General features: G+C 34.3%; 1 pseudogene; it reads left to right on the plus strand.

The window, feature by feature from the left end:
* The first annotated feature begins 272 nt into the window (after nucleotides 1-272).
* LOC132488733 (protein-L-isoaspartate O-methyltransferase domain-containing protein 1-like) lies at nucleotides 273-1,433 on the plus strand (annotated as a pseudogene).
* Nucleotides 1,434-10,028: the final 8,595 nt, after the last annotated feature.

A 10,028-nucleotide genomic window follows, 5' to 3' on the forward strand; every position in this document is an offset into this window, starting at 1 on the left:
GGCTGGGGGCGAGGAGGGGACGGTATTGTTCGTTAATTACAGACACTGCATTGTTTTTAAATGTTTTCAGTCAATTTGTAGATAGAGCTCTAATAGGTTTTTAACTTTCTTAGACTTGGTTTTTTACACACTAAAACAAATGTGGTTCTAAAGACCACTATGATTTTCTATTGCCTTTAAAAAATATTCATTTATCATTTTCCAGTCTGGATTTCCCCTCTTCTTGATATTAAATGTCAGTAAGGTGAATATGACTCAAAACATGAATGCACATGACCCATCTTTCAGCACTGAATGATAAAAATATGAACCTTCACTGGTGGAGGCCGTGGCTGCCACGGACCCACCCAGCCAAGGGCCTCACCTGCGCCCCGTGCCTCACCTGCGCCCCCTTGCGGCGAGTCGACCGACCACCTTGCTACAGTGCATTTTTCAGAGTAAACAAATTCCATGTGCAGTTGAAAGCATTCAATCCCTCAAACATGAACTGGCTCGTGTGTAGAAGAGATTTGGGGGGAGTAGATTATGGGATTGAGCTTCATTAAGATGTGGTGGAATATGCGAAGAAAAACCTGGAGAGTTTGATCAAAAAAAGTGATAGCTTTGATAATCAGCTTCTAGAACTGTACTATCAGTATAAATGGGAAGGTACATGTCATGGCTAGGTCATCCTGATCTCTCAGCAGCTTATCAGAATAATTATATGAGCAAGTTGGCACAGTTCCTGCTGTTCACAAAATCATCTGTCTCAAGATGAAAATATTCCAACGTGAACGTATGAAGAAAAGCACTGCTAAGATTTGAGTTCGGTGAGCCCACGTTTGTGGTTGGTAATTGCTCCCGGAAAGCATCTGATGGTCATCAGTATTATTGAGATTATTGTGGAGCTGGAGTCCAGAAATACTATGAGAACTACATGAAAATATTACTAAAAGTGGGAGGCATTCTAGTTATGCCTGTAGAAGATCATTTAACACAAATTATGAGAAGTGAACAAAACACTTGGGAAAGTAAAAATATTCTTGCTGTTTCATTTGCTCCACTTGTGCAACCAAGTAAGAAGGATAATGGCAAACCAGAGTCTGTGGGACATCCCCACACACAAACCCATGCTGTCTAGAATATACAGAACTTGCTTTTATTTACATTCAATGCACATGGAGACATTTCATAAGTAATGAGGTGCAGGCCAAGAGGGGTCCCTTAAAGGGCTCCACCCAAAAGAAAGAGTTAAACAGAGAGCTACACTTATGTATTTGTAGGTAATCAACTTATTCCTCAGCTTCTAGACAGTGAGGAGGATGAAAAAAATAGAAGAGAAAGAAAAGGAAGAGGAAGACCACAATGAAGTTAAAAGAGCCACCTCAATTTACTGAGAGAAAAATTATGAAACTCTCCCCCTCCCCCATGAATCTTTAAAAGCTTACTTGACATATTTTATTTTATTATTTATTTATTTATTTATTTATTTATTTATTTTTGTGGTACATGGGCCTCTCACTGTTGTGGCCTCTCCCGTTGCGGAGCACAGGCTCCGGATGCACAGGCTCAGCAGCCATGGCTCACGGGCCCAGCCGCTCCGCGGCATGTGGGATCTTCCCGGACCGGGGCACGAACCCGTGTCCCCTGCATCGGCAGGCAGGCTCTCAACCACTGCGCCACCAAGGAAGCCCTTCTTGACATATTTTAGAGAAAAATAACTTAGATCAAGAAGAAAGGATGCCTACTGATAATTCCCCTAATCTATAAAATGTGGCATTTGTTAGGAGTTAAAAAGAGAGAGAATGTTTTCTTTCATCAGGGTGAACTTACAGTAGAAAAAGTATCTTCTTCCTGTCAGTAATAAAAATGATGTATTCAGTGATTAAAAATAATCCCTTTCATAAAATATATTTTTCTTTAAGTCTTGGGAAAATGGCTGTTTTAACTCAGGATGACTTCAAGAGTGGAATGTAACCATAGTGCAGACTTTGTGTAATATAAATCCTGTTCTGATTCCTTATAGATTTGTAATGGTGAGAGTTAGACTTAATTTTATATAAGGTTACATAACTGTTAAGCATATATAATCTGATTTGAATTGCAGTTATTTGCATTTCCTCCAAAAAAAACTTTCTTATTTAATAAGGAAATAAAATCCTTTGTAGTCCCACTTTCCTTACTTTTGTTGCAGTTACTATTGCTGAGTTGCTATAGATGTATTCCGGGTAATATATGAGTGCAATAATCATACAGATAGTGAATAATTTTACTTTTAAAAAAGTTTCGTGGAATTCAATAGCACTGTTACTCTTGCTTTTGAATCTATTGCCCGAAGACGTGGGGAAGATATCTGCTTCTCTCATAGAGACTTTAAGGGCACATCAAGTGAATAGTAAAGTAAAAAGTATATACTTAATAGAACTCTTAATTTGCGTGGAGCCTTTACATTTTCAGTATTTAAAAATAATGAGGTTATCTTACTCTCTGGAGTTTTAGAAGAGAGTATATTTAGGATTTTTTTTTCTACAGTCCACTCTATAAAGTATTTGGTTTAAAAAAAAAAAAAAAAAACACTGTTCTCTCTGACTACTGATGGTACAGACAGTGAGTGAATAAGCATGAGTGGTAGCCACTCTCTTGGTATAAGCTCAGTAGCTGGGCCAGAGCTGATTTGCTCAGGTGGTGCATTTTAGCAAAGTGAACTTCTAGCTCATCTGCATATTTATCTTTGAAAAGGTAGGGTTGAGCTAGCCTACATTTACTTTGAAATTCATCTTTGTAGTATAAGAAATATTCATAGAAATTATACGTAGAAGCCTTTTGCTTTGAAAATCCAAAATCATAGTGTAATCTTTGGGACCTACGTTGTACTCATTTAAAAATTATTCCCTTTTTTTTTGTCTGTTTCTTTTGGTAGAATTATAATGTTTCAGTTTTTGCTTAATATCACATAAACTATCATTTAAATGTTAGTTGTAAGGGCTTCCCTGGTGGCTAAGTAGTTGAGAGTCTGCCTACCAATGCAGGGGACACGGGTTCGTGCCTTGGTCCGGGACGATCCCACATGCCGCAGAGTGGCTGGACCCGTGAGCCATGGTCGCTGAGCCTGCGCGTCCGGAGCCTGGGCTCCGCAACGGGAGAGGCCACAACAGTGAGAGGCCCGCGTACCGCAATAAAAAAAAAAAAAAAAAAAAGTTTGTTGTAGCTAATCAGTGATAAAACAGGTAATAAATACCATTATTAGTTTGTTTCTTTTCTTCCAAATTGGGCCAGAAACAGTTATCCTTTCTTAAGAAAGTGTACAATGTAACACAATGTAACATATTTACTACTTAGTGTTACATGGATTATATATATTTTTTTAAAAGGAAAAATTTGAGAGTACCCCTTATTACCACCAGCATCACTTTTACAGTGGTTGATCAAGTATGCTTAAGGACATCCAATTAATGTATAGTAAAAAGATTATTATCTCTCAGCAAAGATTCAACTATTAGTAATACATAGACGGTTTCAAAAATCTCAGCTTCGGTAATTCCACACATCTAAAAACAAGTGTGTAAAATATTCTAAGCATGAATTATTCCAAGTAAGTGAGGGTATTTTAGTAATGTGAAAGATAATTTCATGGAAGGTATTTGTTTTATACCAGTGACTAGGGCTTAGATTTGGAGGTTGGAGGATGGGGGTATCGCCACAATTATTCTTAGATGATTACTAAGTTGTTATTGTTAAGAACTGCCCCATCTCATTTCTATCAAGGAAAAAAATAGTTTTATACAATTGTTATTTGCTAGAAATATTCATTTTATTTTGAATTAAATGCTAGTTTTAGAAGTTTAATCTTGAGGTCCTGGTGCCCACATATTTAAATCTGGCACCCCTACCACCCCATCTTGTTTTTAATGTCCAGATTTACAAACATACATATTCTTAAATGATGATTTTTCTAGTCATGAGAGAGTTTTTGTGAAGGATGTATTTGCAGATTGACCTTTTCATATTGTCTTTCATTTTGTTGACCTTGGCAAAATGTACAGTTGATTTTCATGATTGTTGCCTATTTTTTGTCATTGAAATGCAAGTTTTGTACTTTTAAAAGCATTTATTTTACAGTTGTGACTTTATAACTGACTTTAAATGAAGTAGAAATAAAAGATGAAAAAAATTAGCTTTAAAAGTTTAGAAGACCAGATAATGTTTTCTGCTAGGCAAGAATTAAGATTATATACATTATAAATATAAAATATATTATATAATATTATATAACATTGTAAAGCATTTACATATGCTTTTAGAAGTAATTTTTTTACATGTCTAAAAAATAAATAAAAATACCAAACAACAGCAAAAAACCACACACAGTATTCATAGCATAAGAATCAATTAATGAAAGTAAATAAAGACAGATAAAGCACTAGAAATAGTGTTATGGAGGGTCTTACATGATATACTAAAAACAGGTGAATTAGTACATAAGTGAACATGTTTTTCTTCACATTATTTCTCATAGTCAAATTCCTTTCTTTCAGTCACAATTTAGGTCCCTGTTACCTCATGCCTGAATTGTTTAAACAACCTTCTTATCTAGTCTTCAGTACTTCAATCTCTTCCAATCAACTGTATCTTAAACATCACCAGTTTTATATTCTCAATACAATTTTTATATTATGTTACTATCCCAGATAGTGTTTTTCAACAATTTGTTCATTAGTTTAATCATCCATCCAGCCCTGCTTCTTATGGGGCAGAACTATGTCCTGGTGGTTGATATCAAGAATAAAAAGGTGTATGATTTCCTTCAAGAAATTTAAAAATTGGTAGCTCTTTGCTCCTCTAGGATCAAGTCCAAATTGTTTCACTTATATTTAACTAAACCCTCTTTACTGAGTTTTAGTGCCAACATATTAACCTGCATTACTACCTGCACTCCAGAAATTCAGTTCCATAGTCTACCTTCTGACTCATCCTGACATTTCCTTTGCCTTAAATTTCCCATCTCCCCATTTACTGAAATATTCACCTTTAAGAACAAGCTCAAGTGACATTTTTGCTTTTGAACTTTCCCTGTTAATAACATTCTGAATCATTTAAAAATAGTAGCAAGTTCAATAAATAGTTCTTTTTTATAAGGGATTACTGTGTACACAACTGTACTGAGAGCTTATATGGATTATCTATTTAATCCTTGAAAACACTCATTTATTCATTCAACAAATATTTATTGAGCACTTGTGTGCTATAAATTGACCTGAAGCTAGGATTTGGTGTAGGCATTATAGTGAATCAGACAAATAAGGACACTGAACTTACAAACCTCTTCCAGATCAGGAACACAAACAAACAAGCAATATAATTCCAGATAGTGATAAAACTTCAAGGAAAATTAAAAAAGGAAAAGAAAACAAGCTATAGGAATAATTAATATAAATGTTACACTTGTCTTCTTTTAAACAAATAATGGTATATTTGTGTATGTACAAATGTTTTATATGAACATAATTTATTTGTGTTTTTAATTATACTTATTGACTCCTCTTCTTCTAGATTTAAATTCCTTGAGATGAGGATTAGCACACTCCATGTTAATTATCTTTGTTTCCTTCATGTGGCCTAGACTAGTATCTTCACCTAAATAAATCTAAACAGAAAATTAGTAGATAATTTTATTTTTTTAAATTTTACATCAGTAATATAAGGCAGAATACTGGAATGCACATGGAAAGTACAAACAGAGAAGAACATTCAATTAACAATACTTGAAAGTTGTCATTGTTTCCATTTTAGTTTATAATGTGTTTCTTTGCTTAAAAATGTATTGTAAATATTTTCCCATGTCCATATGAGGAAGATGACTGAAAAACATCCCATGATATAGAAAAGAAGAGATGCATTTATTCAGTTTCTGTTTGTCTTAGGTCCTGTTAATTTGTTGCAAAATGAAAATAGCTGTAACTCTTCCAATGCACACTAAATTTAACCAATATATGTGTTGAAATTTTAAAAGGTAAGTGGAGATTTTAAATATTACATCATCTATTGATCAAGAGAAAAAATGTTAAAGTTAAATATATGTAAACTATGATGTATGTTGTCACTTTTTTACATGCAGCTAAATGTTTACTTTTGTTAATTTTTCTTTCCTCTCCATCTTCAGTAATACAGAATTATACTATAGCTTATTATAAAAACTAAATATGTTTAATCCTTTATTGCTTCATAATTATTAAAGTTGGCTTTGAAATAGCAGATTATAAACAAACTTTTATTTATTAAACTAAATAAAAGTCAAATAATTTTCAAAATAATCCAAGTTTTTTTCTTCTCTCTCTTACTATCCTTCTCTCTCCTTTAGTTTAGCACATTGTCATTTTCCTAAATACGAATTATTTCAAAGCTGGCATGATTATCCACATAGCTTCTTTATATCTTGTAACTATTTATCAAGGGTATATTTAAAATGCCAGAATTGTGTTCTTAAATTTAAATGCCAATTATATAGTTAAACAAAGTCCCTGGACTCTTCTTTTTTAATGTTTAAAAGAATATAACTGCTGGGCAGTGAGTTTAGTGGGGGTCTTTTTGTGCTTTGTTTGTTTATTTGTTTGTTTGTTTTTGTCATACACAGGCCACTGTCGTGGCCTCTCCCATTGCAGAGCCCAAGCTCCGGATGCGCAGGCTCAGCGACCATGGCTCACGGGCCCAGCCACTCCGCGGCATGTGGGATCTTCCCAGACCGGGGCATGAACCCATGTCCTCTGCATCTGCAAGCAGACTCTCAACAACTGCGCCACCAGGGAAGCCCATAGTGTTTTAATATTATTTTAATAATAATCATACAAATGGGAAATTTCTTGCAACATTTGAAAAGGTCACGATTGTGTTCTTTTAAATTGCTGTGTATATTATCATTTCTTATACTATTCAGCGTTTGTGACTTATTTAAAATTTTCAATCAAACTCTTCTATGTGATTTTATGAATACATACACATAGGGATTTCATAAAACATGCTATCTTGTTTTTTCTTCCCTAATAGATAAGATGGTATCACTTGATCTCATAATCATTTAATATTAAATTTGCCAGAGTAAATAAACTTCCATGTCTTCAGGATATGGCAAGAGTTTTGAGTTTTCTGTGGTGACCATATGAAGGTTCCGAAGTGCATTGTTGGTTTTGCTGTGGTGCTTCCTGTTTCTTTTGGACCTAGTATCTTCTCCAGTCACTTAACTGGATATTCTCCTTTGCTGGAACATTTTCTCTCAACTTATTCTATGGTTTCTTTAGGTTTTGCAGATCTTGGCCTTGTTTACCTTTGGTCAGAGTGCCCCCCTCACTCGGGTACTACCTCTATATCCTTGAACCTTGACCAGTGCTTTTCCTCAGAATACCCTGCTGCTCCAGGGTCAGTCCTCCTTTATAGCTAATTGTTTGACTTCTAAGATGAAATGGTTCCTGCTTTGATTACCAATACTTCCATACAATCCACCTCTTCCTCCCAGTCAATGTGGCTATTCTGCATCATGTTCCCTTTCAAGTATAAACAAAGTGTAGGACAATCTCGTATTCCTGGACTTTCATTTATAAGTGCACACTATTTGAAAATGTTTGTTTTTGTGTTCTATTACCAAGCATTTATGGTCAGTAAGATGTCCACCATTTAGTTAATAACTTTTTCCTCAAAATTCTATAAATAGGAAGAATGGTATCTTTTTTTCATATTCTCTCCAGTACAAAATATTTTTCTTTTTTTTTTTCTTCGCTCTCCAGGGAAACCCCTGTTTGGATAAAAGAAAATTCATTACATTCATTTGATACATTTAAAAGACATATTCCACCACGTCAGGTTGTTGAGAGTTTAAAGGGTAAGGTAGACATACATAAATACATAAATATAATAGCAGGGTTACTAGACATGTATCCTAAACACTATGTGAAAACCTTAGGTAAAGGAGCTTAAAGCTCAGGATGCCATGGAGGTGAGACTGAAGCAATTTCCAAGAAAAACAGGGTGATTAAGAGCATGGATTCTGTCACATAAAAGCTCTTTAACTTTGGAAATATATTTAATCTTTCTAAGTTTCCTCAGCTATAAAGTAGAGCTAACAATAGCTCCTACATTATAATATTGTTTTTAGGACAAATGCATTAATCAATGTAAAGAGATTGGAACAGTGTGACTCATTTTAAGCCCTTGATAAATGTTGCCTGTAATGATGAGGACTATTATATGAGAAAGAGAAATATTTCCTATGTAGAAGAAACCTCACAGGGAAAGCACAGATATAGAAAATGTTATAGTACACTCAGGGAAACAGTAATTACTTGGTTGGCAGGAGTTTGAGGAACAGTAAAAATGGAAAGAATGAATCAGAAAGATAAGCAGGGACCAAAGGTGAAGGACTACTTACTGGGCCTATTAATATTATGGTGTAAGTTATGGGGTGAATTTATTGAAGAATTTCATGCAATGGGATGCTATGGCCAAAAGTACATTTTAGAAACACAAATTTAGTAAGAAGTGTATAAAATGGATTTGAGAGAAAGATTTGAAGGAAGAGTTGAGGGCAGAAACTAACAGTGACAGAGATTATTAACAGGTAATTTAGAAGCTAGGTATTTTTAGGATGTGAAAAATTAAAACTTGATATGTGTAACTCCTGGCACCATGTGAGTATTAAGCCCAGTGTTTAGTCTAGAGCTAACACTCAATTTATATTAGCTATAATTATAACTAATATGATATCTTTAAACAAGAGTTATTGAATATTATGACTTAAATGACTCCGTTATTTAATGATAAATGGCTAAAATAGAGGAGTGAGTTTGGATCAGGAAACAATGATGTAATTTTCAACACATTGAGTAGGAGATTTCCATGAGATATACAGGCATATGTGTGCAGAAATCAGATGGAAATAAAGATTAAGAGTTCAACTGAGAGGTTTGGTTATATGGACTGGAAAGTGGTTGTATCCATGGTAACAACAATATATGGAGTACAGAAGAAGAATTAGGAAAAAACAAGTTCACTTAGGAAAATAGATACACATAAGAACAGAATAAAGAAGAGAGTAAAAAACATAAGCTCATGTTCACTACCTCTTTCTTAGCATATGGATGAAGATTATCCAGAGAATGAATGGTCAAAGAGATATGGGAGGAACCAACAATTAGTGGTTTAGTAGGAAATCATCAATCAGCAACACTTTGATTGATTACTAATATTTCAGGTGGTGTAAGTACTGTATAAGCATTAACTCCTTTAATAATTAAAAAAAGACTTTCATGTAGGTCCTATTATTTCATTTTTTTACAGAGAAGAAAACTCAATGCACATATAGGATAAGTAAAGTGCCTGAGATGGGAGAGATTAAAGCAGGACAGTCATTACTGCATGCAAATACTGTTAGAGCAGTACGGAAAATGGTCTGTTGCTTTGGTAATTAGAAGGTGTAGTCATCCTATGGCAGAATAGTTGTAGCAGTGGGGTAGAGGTGGAAATCAAATTGCACTATAGTAGGAAGTAGTAGGTCAAAATCAATAAAGGAGAGAGTACAAATACTTTGTCTAAAATTAATCAGTTCTCTTTCTTTAAGCAAAGGTGAACACACTTAGTCATAATCAGAATAAACTTCATTTGTTTCTCTGATAATTTAAGGATGTGGATTTTATGTATGAGATTACTTTCCACAAGGATAATTTTATTTTTCAGTCTCTTCTAATTTTTTGTTTTCCAGACCTGCTGACTATAGTGTCTAGGGAATAGCCTTCAACACACTTTACACATCCTAAAGTGTTTCAGTAATTGAGTTTGATGAACCCCTAAATAAGTGTCATTTATTGAGTTTAACATGGGACAAGTACTCTGCCAAAATCTTCATAGGGAATATTTTATTAATCTTCACAATAGCTATAATTGAAAGTTATGCATTTTTCAGATGAAGAACTTGAGAACTAAAAATTCCCAAGGTCACAAGACTAGAAAATAATGGAGCTGCTAATTAATCCAAGAGCAAGTCGTTCCAGGGCCTATGTGCTCCT

This window comes from Mesoplodon densirostris, chromosome 1 (assembly GCF_025265405.1).
Source record: "Mesoplodon densirostris isolate mMesDen1 chromosome 1, mMesDen1 primary haplotype, whole genome shotgun sequence".
Taxonomy (NCBI): Eukaryota; Metazoa; Chordata; class Mammalia; order Artiodactyla; family Ziphiidae; genus Mesoplodon; species Mesoplodon densirostris.